Consider the following 17,376-nt stretch of genomic DNA (forward strand, 5'->3'; position numbering starts at 1 on the left):
AGTCTTAATTAAAGATTTTTATTTGTTTTTATGGCACATTTAATTTAATCTGCATTTTATGGGGTGTTTGCGCAAAGTGGATAAAATGAACGCATAGTAGGGAATCAGGTTTGGTTGTTGTTAACTGAAGCATTTGGAGAGGGGGGGATGCTGTACTGGAGCTTTGAGAGAATTTCGTTTTGTATCTTACCTGTCAATAACAACCTCTGCTGTACGTGAAGTCCAAGTTAAACTTTAACACGTTTCTGAGAAGCAGTTTATTGAACGAAACATGAAATATGGAGCTCGTTAATATTTGGAATTTTTAATAAAACTGATCTGATTTTTTAGATATTAAACGGAAATCGAAGAAAATCTTTTTTGACTTTTCGTGGAGAATATTATCTTAATTAGCTTTGTAACAACAGATTTAGGATATATTTACAGTAAATGAACAGGAAGACGAAACGAAAACCGCAGAATTTCAAACAAATCATCGAAGTGTCCACTGTTGTTTGAAATATTTCGATACTAAGTAGGTGATCTGTTTTTATCTCGAATGTTCCATGTTAAATTGAAGACTGCTGATCTTCAGACGGTCACTTGATCTGGTACCGACTGTCAGAATGTTGTGGCTAGCAATTATATTATGATTTCCAGTTCCCATATATATTTCTTACACAAATTCCAAGGCCAAACATCAAGGAGAAGGACAATTTGGTAGACCTAGTCGCGGATGGGGGAGTAATATTTAAATGGATCTTGAATAAATAGGATGTGAGATGGATCACGTTAGGGTCCAGTGACGGGATCTTTTGAACACAATAGTGAACCTTCGGGTTCCATAAAAGGCTGGATATTTATTGACCAGACGAACGGCTGTCAGCTTGTCAGAAAGATTCTTATCCATGAAGCTAGTTCAGCTGGTATTGTCGTAACATAAATGACACGGAAACTGCTTTTGAACGTATGTACGTCAGTCATCAGAAAATTTTTCAGAAAACATCAGAAATTTGTGTCTGATTTTGAATGCGTATCAAAACAACTTTTTGTGTATAAGGTATTTAAGTAATTGTACACCAGATTTTAAGATATTTTCTGTAATTATTTGCAGGAAAAAATCTGGTGAAACATTTCTGAGTGAACCTCGTATAATAGGACACTACACGGATGGTGTGCACTACAGATATTATATGCATCCACGGACGAACACTGCACTTATGTTAACACAGAAACTTCTTGCTGAAATCACTTAAAAAGCCAAGACATTTGAGATTTATGGAAATCAATTAAAAGAGATGAAAAGGGTTGCGTCATTAATGGAGGTTTCCGCTGACTCTTGATCAACAGTTGTGCTTTATAAAGGAGCTGAACTTTCTTGTTATATAATTTATCACTTTTCCCTTTTCAAGAACTAGAAAACAGAGCAAATGGGGACATGTAAATAGGGGAGGTTAATAAGAATAAAAAATCCATATATAGGAATCGTGGAGCATTCCGGCTTTGTATATTACTTATTCATTTTTTCTTGTCATGGAGACCATTATTCAGATTTAACTTTTTGTCTAGTTCTCACGTTAAGGTATGACGTTTTCTTAATACAAAAATTTCAGTGCCATCGAAACAAATTACATGGCTCCAACTCAATCGAAAATGTTACAAACAGAAGCAGACCAACATTTGTTACAAAAGAAAGGTCATATATTACGTAGTTTAATTCAATCATTTCTTTTATATTTATTCAATTTTGTACGTGTCCTAGATGTCCCTCAATCTTTTTCCCTGATAAGCTTGTGTTTTAAGTCACAGTATGTGCGCAGAATCTAGTGCAGTTTCACCAACCCCACCCTTCAACATCCCTCGTGTTGATTCCTCGAAGCGCGTGGCCCCTAACATAAACCAACCGGCTTCCTGCTTAGCACTACTGCTGTTGTGTTCGCCTCCAGCGTCGGACGTCCGGTTCCTGGCTTCACATCCTGTCCAACATACGCGGTCAGATAGAGCAAGGAATTGCTTTATTCAGAACCTGTGATTTTAGTGCATTTTCATCGTTTTAATAACGAATATGAATTATATTTATGTGGCTAATCATTTTAAAAATTTAAAAGAACAATAACTTTTTTATTTATTTTATACGTACAGTTTAATTATATCTAGTTGTTAAAACCTGATAGTTCTGAAGTGTTCGTATGTGGTGTCTTTCGTAATTAACTGACATTCAGATTCAGTGCATAGAAATCCCATATGTAGTGCATCGTTAAAATTGTGAACGGAATGTTGAAAGAAGGTAGGTGATTGGTTGGATATAAAAATTTGTTACATTCGAACTTCTCGAGAAATGGCTTCCCGTACGTCACTTTATGTGACCGTGAAGAAAGGATTTTTATATTATCCACGCAGCAATAAAATTATTTTAAAATTGCAAGTATTTGCTTTTTGCTAAAAGCCGAAAGGATAAAGAAGTTCGAATAAATAAATAAATAAATAAATATTTAGACACTCGATTTAAGTTTAATGATGATCACTGATATCAAATGCATCTTGCTATGTATGACAGTATTTTTACTTTTCTGTATAACAATAAAAGTTTGGCGTTTATTGTAGATAACTACCAATGTTTCAGAGGAACCTATGATCTGCATCTTCACTGTAGAAGCATACTTCATAATCTCGATTTTTATCCTTTTTAAAGTACCACACATTTCCTTATTGTCAATTACTAAGCGTTTACATTGAGAATTCGTAAAATAAACGAATAACGGATGTCTCGCCTTGTCTTGTCACATCGATATCACCTTCAAAGCTACTCACAGGATTTCGATTAAGTGTGATATTGAGTGTCTGCGTATTTTAAGTAGTCCAGCGAAATTAATTTTGGTTTCATCTAATCTAGTAGGCCAGTGCTTCGGTTTCTTGACCGACACTTAACTGGCGACTTCTTTCCTCCTTCTATGCCATCGAAGCAAATTCCACGTCTTCTATAAGCGGCATACCGAGCTATTAATTTTTATATTGCTTTTATGAAATTGTCCTTGTGCATCGGCGTTTACCGGAAATGCTTGAAGATGGGGGCAGAGATAAAATTCCACTAGTTCCTATTAGTCGTTCAATATATTTCTCGACTACTCTTTAGAACCCGAAGGTCCATTACCATGATCTCGAGAGTACGCTATGGTCACTGCCCTTATCCACATGGACCCATTTCACATTATCATTACACTCAATTTTTTTTAACATTCGTCCTTTCAACTTCGCCTGGGTTTCTCAATCCGACTCTTCCCTTCAAGTATTCCTGCCAAAATTCTCTACGAATTTCTAATTCTCACTATACCTGCTACATTTCTCGTCCATTTTATCTTATATTAACCATCCTACATTAACCCAATAGCAAATGTAAATTCTAAGAGGTGTTACATGCTTGGCCAAGGTTCTACTGTGGCTTGTGGACAAATAAAATGTGTATCATTCTCTTCAGAAATGTAACACGCTTAGCCCTGAAGATGTAGGAAGTATGTTCCTCAGAAACGTTAGTATCTACTTACAGGTAAACACGGCATTGCATCCCTGAAGACCAAAATCGACATATTCACCGAGGCTCTGAGAACCTCTTATCTGGCAGAGATACTTTAAAAGTTTCTTTGTTTTCTTATTGTTTCACACTGTTCAATGTCAACTCACTTGAACACGTTTCGGTCCAAACTAGCCATCATCAGTTTCAATTTCTTGATTCTGTGTTATTTCAGTGGGTATTGTGTTATATCCTTCCAATGTCATAAAATAATGATAAAGTTAAATGTTAAAACGGCTAGAAATTTTGAAAACGTTAAACATTTTAAGTTTTAAAGATGTTTAATGCAGTTTGGTGCAGTTCCGATGTGTCTGAACGCTGTTCTTCGCCACCGCCATCAAATGTCGAGTCCAGAGGCTATTTCGCTGAGTTATTTTGGATCGAGCGAGTCGTAGCCGTGTTTTGGGGGTGTAGGACTGTTACGTACGTCGCAGAGGGATTAAGCTCTGGTAGGCGGGCAGGTTAATAACTATGTGGATACACGCGTACCACATCGGGTATCCTGACATGAACTCGACGTTGTGGGTGGGCAGTCAGACGGGGCTTGTGCAAGATGGGCACAAAGTTCATAGGACTTCCCAGCTGAAGACAAATGACATGATTACTAGTGTTCCCTTTTAATTATTATATTCTTGCTTGTAATTTATTACTGTCTTGACAGGAAAGTTTAGGATATTTAATGTAATTTATTTATAATGGTGGATTCCTGATCGGAATTGTTTGGTGTAAAATTGGAATTGATTGTGGTCTATTGAAAATTCTTTTGGTGATTTAACACTGAACTACTTGTATTGACAGTTGTTAGAGATATTAATAATAAAATATGATTCAATTGAATAAAAATTTCCTTGGATATTATCCATCGTCTAGTAAATATAAAACGTAAAAACGACGTTTCGGAGATGGGACTCTATCTCCGTCTTCAGGTTCCTACACAGTTGGGCCCACTAGATAGAGCTAATCCCTATCTCCGGAGATAGGGATTAGCTCTATTTACTAGACGATGGATAATATCCAAGGAAATTTTTATTCAATTGACTCTTCACCATCGTCAAGAAGTTTTAGATTTGAAATAAAATATGATTAATTAAACTTATATTTGAAGGTATTTCCTCTGTCTTAGGCTGTTGCTTTATTTAACATTGGAGACAACTGACACGAATATCAGGAGGCTGGATAAAACTGCATAGAGTAGAGCATCTTAATTTTCACTCCACGAAATGTATTAGGGTTATAAAATACCGGAGTACAAGATGGGTGGGGTATGTAGCATGCATTGGTGTGGTTGGAAAATGCATCAGCATTTTAGTCCGGAAACGTAAACGGGAGAGACCAATTGCTTCACGTATTACTTACCGGAGGATAATATTAAAATTGTTGTTAAAGAAGAAATACGATATAAAGATGTAGATCTTCCTCAGAATAGGTTTCGTTGGTGGGCCTTGTGCAAGTAGTTAACCCGGAGGTGGAAATAGGTGGCGACACTTTCCGTGATTTTACCTGCTTCCACTATGATGTATCATTTAAATTTAATGAATGTAAGCGTTCAAAAGGCGTATGCAAATAATTAATTTTGCTGTAATACTGCAGACATACCACTCCAAGAATCAGAAGTGTTACCCAGCCCCGTTAGATTAAAATCATTGGTTAAATTAGTTAACAGTCTAACACCTCTTGTCTAGACCTATAAAACACAAGTGTGTTTTGTGTGTGTGTCTAACTGGATACGGTTTATGATCACGTGTGTTGCGCATAACTGAACTAGACTTTGTTTGTTAAATACTCCTGTGTAAGAGAAATCATTAACAATTCATTAATGAGAATAAATATTTTTGCAGTAAGCTACTGTTTTGGTCAACCTATTTTCAGTAAAAGCACGTGGTGGCTGAATAGTTTCTTAAAAGTGGAAGACTTTATTTAGGCATTTGTTACAGAAATTTAAATGAACCGTATTTTTTTCACTCCTATTTCCCAAAAGGAAAATTTCCTTATGTTCTGAATGAAACATTGTTTTTTACTTTGTTATAAATTCCCTTAGATAATACGATTAAGCGCTTCTGTTACCAAAGACATCTCAGTTGAATGGAATAATTAAGACATCTTTATAATCTGATTACCTTATATTTGTAATTAGACTCTTCAGTTGTACTGCAAATGTAAATTCAAGATTCGTTTGTCTTTTTTAAACTCGGTCTTTCATGACTATTGAAAAGTTTATAACAATACACATAATTTATCATTCACGCACTGGTCTTCACAGTTTGGTGAAGGAAAACGGGCCCTATTGTTACACTCTTAATGCAAAAGTTTGGTTTTTATTAAATACTTAATTTGAATAACAAATTTCATTACAATGCTTTAATGATAAACCCTTGGGTTATGATTTAATCAACGACAATGGATCGGAGGCATATTTTCTCCCCGACTTACTTTGTTGAAAATCATGCTGCTAGCTCTTCAAAAATAAACCTTCTTCTCTCACGCTTTTATGCATATCAAGTTTCTGGATGGTTGAAAATATGACGTTCACTTAATTTTAGTTGAAGGTAATGAGTTGAATATTATTCTGAAATTACAAAACGAGTGAAATGGAGGCGTGGTTTAGTTGCGATATGCAAGAAAGTTCTTTGCTATAGATTACTGTGAAATTACTGCAAGGAATAGTTGAAAACAGTGCCCCTTTTTTTGTATGCGTACTAAAGAGGAAAACGATAAGATGTTTTAGAAGGGAGCAGAAACATTATATTCATTCTGTCGTGTTTGTCTGTCTGTATTTAAGCTCTTACAAGCGCTGGGACGAACCATCCTTAAATGCATTTATCATGTTTTATGTCTGGCATTTGAACAAAAATACTCATTAATAGGGATTTCGCGATGAAATACACGAAGTCTGTTTTCCTAAAGCACGTATTTATAATCTCCGGTCCTTAGTATTATACTTACGTAATTATTTATAACGTAGTCACGACGTTTCGTTCTGGGTTTCTCGGTAGATGGCCACATGATCTTAATCTTACTAGTAAATACGTTTCATTGTTGCTTGCATTTATCACTGTTACTGGGATATATTTTTGAACGACTTATTGCTTGTATACAGATTTAACGTTAAAATTGTCGGTATAACCCCAAGGTTTGTATCGGAACCATATATCTTATTGTTAACTTATATTTTATGTATAATTTATAGTTATGTTCATGATTCATATCCATACCAATGTCCACATGCAGAATTCCTGTGATTTATTTGCTGTAACTTTTATCTGAACTCTAACATAATTACACAGCTGTCATATTGTTGTTTTATGTTTTAATACAAAAATATCTTACCAGGTTTGTGTATTTTACAGTGATTTATTACTTTGCATAATTTCAGAAGTCTGTATTGAGTAAAGCTATTGTTGCTGGGACCTCACAGAATTACGCGTACGACATATTGTTAATACCCTCCAGTATGTGGGGTAGCACTGGAACCCCAGTACGTAATTTATTTTATTACTGCAAAATAAAATGTTGAACAATTCAGAAGCTAAATATATGCTCACAGGAATCTTTGTCCTTACAGAAGTAAACATAACCTAATTTTCTTAAAACCGTGCAGTGTATTAATATATAAAATCATGCATACAAACAAGCATTTTGCATTTTGAGGTTATTCTTAATACGTCTTTGATACCTTCCACGGGGCCATATTCGTGTCCATGGTCGAAGATGTGGTGAACGTATTTTGATTTTGTTAAGTTGAATCTAATGTTGTGGAAACCATCTTTAAATCTGGTTTTAAATTCCATACCGGTTTGACCAATATAGACCTGCTCGAACCTAAGGCATTTTAACTGGTATACACCACTGTTATTGTATTTATTATGTCGTCTTCTTAAATTACATCGGTACTTTACTAATACCCACGCAACTTGAAGTTCAAAATCCTGGCTCACCGTAGACCAACAACGGAATCCTCAAGTAAAACTTGGGCCAGTAAACATTAAGCTGAGTGACTCTGTTTAGATAATACACCAACTCGTGCGCAGTTAAACTTTCAGTGATGTGGTATTACACGAAGTATGGTTTTATAAAGTGCGACCTCTTACAGGGCTTTATAACAAACCATCGTTTCATGAATAGGCAGACTAATGATTTAATATTTCTGTCACTGATGATGACGTCTTGAGGTCGAAACGTGTTTGGTACAAAATGTTATTTAATGTGTAAACAGTTTTGTTTGTATGCACGAGTTTATGTGACGTAATGAAATGGTTTATTACCTCTGGCGTTAGAAAATACTGTAAATAAGTTATAAGATTTAATAAAGATTGCAGGTGTAATGTAGCAAATGAAAAACCACCTACACCGACAATTCGACGGTGATGACATTTTTCGTATCAGCAACACGCACGACGTCAAAAGCCAAATGAATCTGATACCTTACGATAATATTTCAAAATCGGTCCGGGTCACGTATTCTGAAATAAGAATGGCGTATTTCGGTTGGAATGGCGTGCCGGATAAAAAATAATAAATCGCACCGGAATTTCCTCCGATACTTCGATATTTGCGTCCTGGTGGTAAATGTTCACTGTTGCAAACATCGAATATCTTATTAGGGTGATACCGCAAAGCAGATCCCAACTTACATATGGATCAAGATCCCCGTCATCTCATGAAATGAGGCGTCTAATTAGCGTCTTTGAGAAGTTTCGGGTTTGTATCTGGGATTAACACGGCGCGGTTGAGCTATTTAAATTCCTGCTTTCTCATTCTGAAAGTCCCGGGTTCAAATCTCGACCCGCAGACCGACTGCCCTGACTGGACATCTTTTGTGGTTTTCCCCAGTCTTTCGAGGAGACTGGCGGTGTAGTACCTTGAATTAGGTCACGACCATTTCCTTCGGTACTCTTTCGAGTCCTAGAATTCGAAGTTATATGCCATGAGCTTGTGACAACATCGTAAAGATAAACGCCAAGCAAACAAAACTTTATACCGTCAGAAGTTTAAAAAGTTTTATTGTATTTTAGATTAGTTAGTGTCGTTCTCTGATATTTTAAATTTCTCACATTTTCAGGAGGATTTGGTAGATATAAAATCCCACCACTGTATATTATTCTGATCCATTTAAATTCAGTCTGTTACGTTTACGTAAGACCCAGTTTGTAAAAACATACATTTATTTTTATACGTGCTTACCAGATATCTTATTTTTTTAGGAATTTTTCAGTAAAAGCAATATTTCCTCCTTCCTCTGTGATGAACCTTTTGGAAAAATTGTTTAATGGACAGAAAGTTCATCGTACTAAAATTTTATACTAGGATCATCGTAAAAGAGAATGGAAGACCCAACGGCAGGTCATGTGCATCTTCTTAGTACAGGAGAAACGTAATCGGGAAAAAAAAATGCCTTCGAAGTGTGAAGAGGAAGATGTATGTACGTTGGCGTATTAGTCATGATGGCACCCGCCTGGCGTTCGACCTGACATGCATTGCTTCCATGAGTCCTACTTCACACGCGAAACACATACTCTGTTGTTATCTTAAACACTTCTGCTACATTAGAACTTGTAAGTACCTCCTTTCGCCCTGTGACACGCATGAAAAGTTTTCCAGGTCACGTTACGTGATATCATTCATACGACATTACAATTATCTTTTGTTTTTAGTGTTAGAACACTGTTATGAAGGAACGGTGTGCGGTGACAATTTAGCAGAGAATTGTGTTCAGATGCAAAATAATTTAGATATATCTTGGTTTATCTGTAGTGGAAAGTGGGAAAGTCTTTGAAGGAATAGATGCTGTATTGTTTAACGTACTGACTTCGTATTTATGAAGACCGCGTAAGAAATGGAAACCCAGGAGGTATGCGGTTTGAATCCTGGTCGGCGTATCCGATTTCATCAGCATTTTCCTGGTTTTTCCCAGTATCTCGAGGAAAATGTCTGCTACGTTGGCACGTTAAAACAAGACAGGCCCATCTCTTTAGTTCTTATCCTCAGTATTCGTGGTAGTTTTACCATCTCGTTCGATACTAAGTATTCTCTAAAGTTGAAACATCGTCGTTAAGGAAACTGATAATAGAAAATTTGAAAGTAAGACAACGAAAATGACAGTGGTAGGTTTAAAAGTTTAAGAATCATTCTCGTACTTGTGAATGCAAGCCTCTAAAGCTACACGTACCCAAGTTCTTTAACATCCTTTTAACCTGGAGCTCGTGTAAATAATACTTAAGAATACAGTCCGTACCGCAAAGAAAACACAACTCTTCACCATTACAAATATCATCTTATTAAAGGAAATAATCGCTGTTTATTAGTGAGAATCGTAAAAAAATCCATAAATTCAAAATGCAGCGTTAGTGATTGTTAAACACAATGGCACGTATAGTTACCACTCGGATTCAAAGGATAATATCCATTTCAGTTTGCCCATAGAGTGCATTATGGATTTCTTGTAATTCCCAGAATAAACAGAAATAATTTTTCTCAACCTCATTAAGATATTCGTTAGGATTTTATCAGTTATTTCTGTACGAATATAAATATCAGTTGGACCCATTTTTCCTTCCTATTTTAGATTAACCATAAATGTGTTGAATTCTGAAAATGGGGGGGGGGGGGGGTTTACGGACCTAAAGTCATTCTGGCGGTGAACAATAAAATTTAATGAATAAATAAGTCTCAAGATTACAGTCGTGGACTGTATATACTTTATATATTTAAGAGTCACGTTTAGTGAAAACTTCTTACATCTTCTGTCCACATTGATCTTTATTAGAAATATTTCTCTTGTTTTGTTTGTTATGTGTAGGCTTGATATAAAAAATCACCCCTCAATTAACGCCAAGAAATTACTTGAACTGACAAACAAATGACCTAAATATATATTTTCATAGTCGTTATTTAATTTTGGGTATATTCAAAACAAAAGAAGCGAACATTTTTGTACGTAACATCAAAAATGTTTAAAAAAAACATGTTTTCCATGGAAGTCTGATTCTGTGTTTTCATACATTTATTTTTTATTTTATACATTAATGTGTCAAAGAGTTTGTGAATAACCCTGTAGAATTTGGTACTAAAACATACAAAACACACAAACAAGTTCGCTAATGCGAAGCAAATTGAAATGTAAACTAAATTAAAATCAAATATATGCACAAAATATATTACCTAGTCCAAATGTAATTCCACAGAACAAGTTGAACAAAGGCAGCAGTTTTGCAAAATAGTTATTATTAGGGCAAATGAAACATAGCCATTGGTAACGTTTGAATTTAAACTGTATATTAGCAGTGTTCAGACATTACAAGAGTTTTTGTTCAATTTCCCATTTACTAGTTCTAAGGAATGAATCCTGTAGTGTGTCGATCGTAACATTCCATCTACACCACAACTTTTATAATTACAGTCTCAGCGTTAATTAAAATCAACTACATGTTTCGACCTTAATAAGTCATCTTCAGGTCTAGACTAAAGATAACCACTGCGTTTCATAAAGAAATTAACTTCTCTTCTAATTCAATGAAGCTGTATCGACTGCTTAAGGAAAACCCTGATTAGTAAGAAGTTAGTTATGTGTCGCTTTAACAACTGACCTTGTTTTTCCTGCGTGTAGCCATCTCGCCACCAACGGGAGCATTACGTGCTGAATTTGTGTGTCCAGGGACAGGTTGCGTTGTTTGGATACCGCCCAGGGAAATCAGGTGTGACATGCAGAAGGTCGCCTCTGAATATTTCAAGTTTATCCCGCCTGAGCGATGATGCCGTCTGTTACTGACACCTGTCAGAGCGTAGTTAATAAAGTGCGTAATATGTTCATGAGAACTCCCTGCGCAAAAAGATGATGATGATGTTAGCGTGCTTATTTTAGGGCGGTCTCTGAACTTCGCTTACGACAGACTCATGTTGGGCGATTAATTTTCCTGTTCGTATACCAAAATAAAAAAAAGAGACAACTCTCATATTAATTGCATGTTTAAAGTGTTTTGAATGGATAATAGACCTGATAAAAGTATCTTTGAATTACTAAAACATTCCAATAAAAATTATTGGAAAACGTATTCTCTACTTTATTTTTTAGTGTTCTGTCTGACGACAGGTCCATATGAACAGGATCCTTCCATCCTTTTCTCGGACTGGGACCTGTTCATATACGTTCTTGGCAGATGATCCAGAAGTGGTTTGCCATTGCCTTCTTCTGTGTGTGAATGGAGTAATTGTTGGGAAGCCCCCGGAGGAAAACTCCGTGTTGCCTAGACCACGGCCTTGCCCAACACAAGTTATAAATTCGGGCACAGCCGGGAATCGAACCCCAGACCCCAGGATTACAAGGCCAGCGTTCTAACCGCTGGCTCTATTCTCTACTGGTCCACCGAAATTTTGACCCGTCAGATTTTGCATAAGTGAAACGGAAAATATTTGATCTTTTTTCGTTCTGCCAAAAATACAATTCCCATCGTTTGTGACGAGTGCGTGTTGGTAAACGGATGGTTCAGGGTGCGTGCAGCTACATACTGCAAATGGCGGACCCATCATGTGCAGGACAATGGAATAAGTTCGCATATGATCGAAACGGGGGCAAATGTTTTCATGTGACTGACGGACCTTGAAATTTAGTCGGTTGAAACAGATGACAAAAATACCATATTCGTTTCCCGCCGGATCACGAGATCCTAACCTCACCGGATTAAGTTAAAAATAGCTAACTCGATTAATATGACCGTTTTGAGAGCCGCTCGTATAGTCAGACAGATCGGGATGGTGCACGCTTGGGAGTACGGTGACATTCCAAAGGTGTTATTCACCCCGCATTATCAGGACTGCCAAAGGCATAACAAATGCCACAGTCTACCAGAGATGGCAGCTCTGCCGGAGGACATTTTTGCACAGTGTTACTTCAGGGGTGTCCGAGACTGGTGGTCAAATATCCTGGTGAAAGGTCTGGGCAGTGAGTCTTCAGAGGTTAAATTATCCTGAATTGCAGTAGACGCTGGGGTCTTGGGAGTGCCACTAAGAGACCTTCGTCCCTGTACGCGGCCTAGTCCTGCGGGTGGCAATAAAAGAATGAAAAAACCGAAGGGCAGTCCAAATTCTCCCGAGGCCTCGTTAATCTAACCTGTGATGGTACAAGTCCAGGGGTGTCGAAGGAATGAAAGGTAATGCAAAGGGGGGGAAAGTGACACTGAGAGCAATTACTACAGCTACTGCAAATGGATGATGAGTTATAAAGTGCAGGGGCGGTATTTCTTGAAAAGTTTATGGTTATTATATTGGCGAAGAAAATACCTGTTTTTGTCGAACCAGAAGTTTCCAAAAACCCATCATTGTCTCCTACCCTAAGACAGTTGAAACTCGCCCACATCTTTACATAGTCTTCTTCTAATATTACCCCCCTCCACCTTTTACACCTGTTTCGAAACACATCTTCAATTTGTGTGTCTCTCATCTCTGTGCGAGCTTTGTGTGTCATAAACGTCGTATTCCTTGATCTACTCATCCTATTCATGTTGGTTGAGTTCAAAGTACCAGACTTCTCGTTGTGCAGATTTCCGTATCGACATATTACCTCCACTTTCTTGTTTCATGTTCTGCTGTCATTGTGAGTCTGAGTTCTTTACTTGGCTCTATAATTCTCAAGAAACGCTTTACAACAAATTTTAATTTTAGCAACGGGACGGAAAACAGACAACCTCATAAACTTCTTCAAAATCCGACATAGTTATCAGCAACGCAGTGAAAGGCAAACGCATCGTAAATGAATTTTCTATTCCGGTAGGCCTAATTCTACAGAAACCCATAACCCGATAAGAAACTCCTTTCTATCATGGTGCAGACGTCGTTAGGAACTTGTGTTGGAAGTTCTTCAAGCTTTCTGAGGTCTTAGAGATGGAGTAGGGCTATGGTACAAGCAAGTACTGAAATGACAACGCTCAGCGGGGTATGTACGTACGTACAACTTAGCCTCCTTGTTCAGACAGGTTGCCGAGAGCGAAAATGTGCAGGATAAGACAGCGATACGGATTTCTATAAACGAGTGAAGCTGTAAACCCAAGAATCCGCTGAAGACGATGATGATTTCAGGAGACGTTGCTATTGTGATAGACAAGCGAGGCTTTGCATCAGAGTAGAATGTGAAGTCAGCACGACAAAGTGATGTAAGAACACGCAGAAAACATTGTAATGAATCGAGACGCGGTACACGAAAACTATTTCTTGAAACATCAATAGCAACTTTCTTCGCCATTGGTCTTTTTATAAAGACACTCTATTCGTTTTCTTTACATATTCCATCCTTCCATTTATTGTGTTTTCTGTTCATGTCTTCCTCACCCCTTTTTTCTTAGCTAATGTCTCATTATCTTTCCACTTTTCATCTCTTTATATTTCCCTTCTCGCCTTTTCTTCATTCTTCTGGTGATATCAGTAGCTCGTCTTCAAAGTAAATCGTCTCTAATTGTAAAACGTAGATTAAAAATAACTTTAATTAAATACTTAGTCAATCTTAGTAAGTATTTTAATTAACCCCTTGAAGCCGAAATTGGTCTAAATAATACTGAATTATAAGAATACAGCCCGTACCAAAAAAAAAAAAACACTCTTCTCCATTACGAAGATTAACCTCTTAATACTGTTTAAGGAAGTAGTCGCTATTTGCATTAAGAATGATACAAAACCATTAGACACGAAATGCAGAGTTATCGATTTTTAAAGCAGGTGGGTCACTGGGAGTTAAGGTTTAGCTTCAGTTAGAGTTAAGAGCAAATATGTGAGTGGGATTTGAGGTTTTCCCGGCTGTGAGTACCAAGATGGCTGTCTCCTGGGTTTGTCGCCTTGATGACGGACGCACAGACATCTTCTCAAGAGCAAATATGTGTTTATTTTTATGGTATTTTTAACAACCACTGCTAACTATTAAACTGTGTTGATTTCTTTTTCATTTCGTCTGGTAATTTATCTCCTTCATTCCAATTGCCTGCAAGGCAAAGCGAAGTTACCGTTCATTTTGTATAGATTTTCGCAGTTCTTCCTTCCAAGAAACGTGGTATTTGGCCTACAAAATGGTTGAGTTGTCTCTTGACATTATAAGTGGATGTAGGGGAAAATCAATAGAACGTTTTGGACTTCTAAAGTGGTAAAAGTGCCCTTAGGTTGGCTACGGTCTAGCCTGCAGGCACAGTGCAATTGTCAAACACATAATTTTTCTTTATTTCAGTTTATTATACGTGTATCTGCCAGACATTTCTAAGATTAGGTTTTACACTAAATTTTTGGTGAGACTTTCTTATGTCCTAAGCATTTTCTTTGCATTTAGGACTTACGTTTTTTGAATTCGGTACGGGTAACATAATTCTGTTATTCCTGTGCATATCCGTGGGCATCACACCGAATTTTAAGACCGCGTCTTGAAATGCATTGTGCTACAACCAAACCATTTGAATTCATTGTCAGTCTCCGTACATTTTTATACACGCAATTCGTTTCTGGCTGAGGAACAATTCCATCTGGAGATCCGCTGAAAGGAGATCGATCTATTCCATCTTTATAGACTGAAGTATATTTGACCAAACTTCGCATATTTTACCGCGGCCTATTTTATTATATCCCACGTATATTTAATTGTACGATCGACTATAAATAATAAAAATCCTTATCATATTAGAGTCATTTTCGTTCTTTGGACAGAATTCGAGGCAGATTTTGTCGACAACTCCCACGATGGGGATACGAAACAAAGAATCGAACCAGTGACTAATGTCACGCATGGCATTTTTATATACTGTTTGTAGTCTTGTGATTGAAGTGACTGCAGGAATAAATACACAGTGAGTAACACGCAGTGAACTTGGTGCGTGTATAATAGCTCCCTGCACTGAACTTATATATATAGAAATAGTGGTATGTTTTAACATAATTATATTCAGAGGTAAAGACTTTGTTATGGGATATACTGGATCCCCAGTAGTGTTCTTATAATGCCTTTAATGCATTCAAAGGCTAATTTAGATTTAAAGTGCTTGTTTCCCTTGTCGAGACTTTGTTACATGCTTCGTAGTTATTTTCGCTTCCATAAACAGAGTAGAAATTGGATATTAATTGAGTCTACTTGAGTATTTTAGAAAGGCTGGATTAGGTTACTGGGTTATTTCTGACACTCTATTAGTAGATAAGTTTATATTAAATGGAATGAGTATGCAATGATGGCTGTGAATGATGAATCGAACGTCGCTTGGGAGTAACAAGATGTCGACTATTATTTCGGGATTTTTGTAGTGGGACGGAGGAACATATAAATAAGTCAGCCACGACGTCAGATCTCCCGCTGTAAATCTGACCGCACGAGATAGAATCTCTTATAGTTGTGTGAACTGCCGTGTAATGTTTTAGAGATAAATTATACTCTTCTTGATTTGATGGTCATTTTAGTCTCTTCTAATAGGTTTTTGCTAATTTATTTTGAAAACAAACCAGTCACAGAGATGTGATGTGATGGGTAAGTTAAGTAGCACTCATGAAATTTATGAGATATGCACACAGTTAATTTGAAAACTTAAAGACAAGGGACCTAGGCATTAATTGGAATATAATATTCAAAGCGATCCCAACAACAGTATTTTTATGGTCTTACTTCATTTAAAGGTTAAATATGATTTTTTTTATAAATGTAATGGTTTATTGTAGTACGAAAACAACCAATGGTAACAAATAATAGGTATATTTATTTACGACATTGTGATTCTTTTTCCTCGGGTATGTTGACGTGATTATAAACCGTGGTGTTGCCGACACTAGCCCTTAGGATTTCGCATTGAATTTCGTGGTAACCCTCTACAGCCCTGATAACATCCAACGATGATTATTCTTTTAACATTCAGAAATTTCTTACATTCTTCTTTGTTCTCTGTCTGTCGACTATGAAAACAATGTGTGCTTATAGAAATTCGTATTCACATGTCTATTAGGCTCTGAACATCTTCCGCGCGTAATTCTATAAAAAATCACTTAATAGAATATATTTCTGCTTAAGTCATTCGAGTCTTCATTCTTAAAATCAATTCTCGCATTTCCATAAAATAAATTTAACAGGTCTTTTGAGAAGTGATTTCTATCGCTGCGTGAAGTGATTACTGAAGTTATCTTCGTTATCGTGATATTTTACTGACTGATTTTAATTAAATGCTACTAGAAAAGCGAGCAACTAATGTAATTAAGTTTAATTTGTTCTCATATGTTATATCAATAAAGACTGTTGTGTGATTTATTTTAAAATTATGAGCAGATTTTTTAAAAAAAAACGATCTAAAATGTTTTTGTCTGTTAGTGTTATGTTTCTCTAATAAGAGTTGCGTAGACTTATAAGGTACCAAAGTACTTTTGAAAATGACGCGGCTTAGAATACATCGTTTGTTATAAGAGTTGACAATAAGGTGTTTAAACTATAGAGGCAGCTCAGAAAAGCTATAAAAAATTGAAGTTTTTAAGTGAACAAAGGTGTTGTGAAATGCGAATTTTTTTTAAAGTTTTTCCTTGTTAGACTATTAACGACGTGGTAATTGAAAATCTATAACGAGGACACTGCTAAACCACAAGGCGTAAATTTCGCACTTTTTAACACTCTATGAGGATACATGACTTTTGTTGTTCCTGTGTCTCTAACTGTGGCGCAGTGAAGTTTCTCATACACTGAAACGATAACGAGTTTCTTCGTTGGTTGCTTCTGTAATACGATACTGACATCTTTTTAGAATAATCGAAGAGAACTTGTTTCATAATGGTAACCAAATCTGCTAGGCATTACAACAAAATCATTCATCAAAAAATGATGGAAAGGTAATCATGAATGG

General features: G+C 36.5%; 1 protein-coding gene across 3 annotated transcripts in view; it reads left to right on the forward strand.

The window, feature by feature from the left end:
- Positions 1-1,881: 1,881 nt before the first annotated feature.
- LOC110834658 (uncharacterized) overlaps positions 1,882-17,376 on the forward strand; it is a 193,637-nt gene continuing 178,142 nt past the window's right edge. For all 3 annotated transcript variants that reach the window (XR_015537270.1, XR_015537271.1, XM_022074054.2), the window contains exon 1: positions 1,882-2,266. The gene's annotated coding sequence lies outside the window, so the exon portion shown is untranslated. The remainder of the gene's footprint in view (positions 2,267-17,376) is intronic.

The sequence above is a fragment of the Zootermopsis nevadensis genome, unplaced genomic scaffold, assembly GCF_977971745.1.
Source record: "Zootermopsis nevadensis isolate Lab colony 2312 unplaced genomic scaffold, Znev_1.0 Znev_ptg000027l, whole genome shotgun sequence".
Taxonomy (NCBI): domain Eukaryota; kingdom Metazoa; phylum Arthropoda; class Insecta; order Blattodea; family Termopsidae; genus Zootermopsis; species Zootermopsis nevadensis.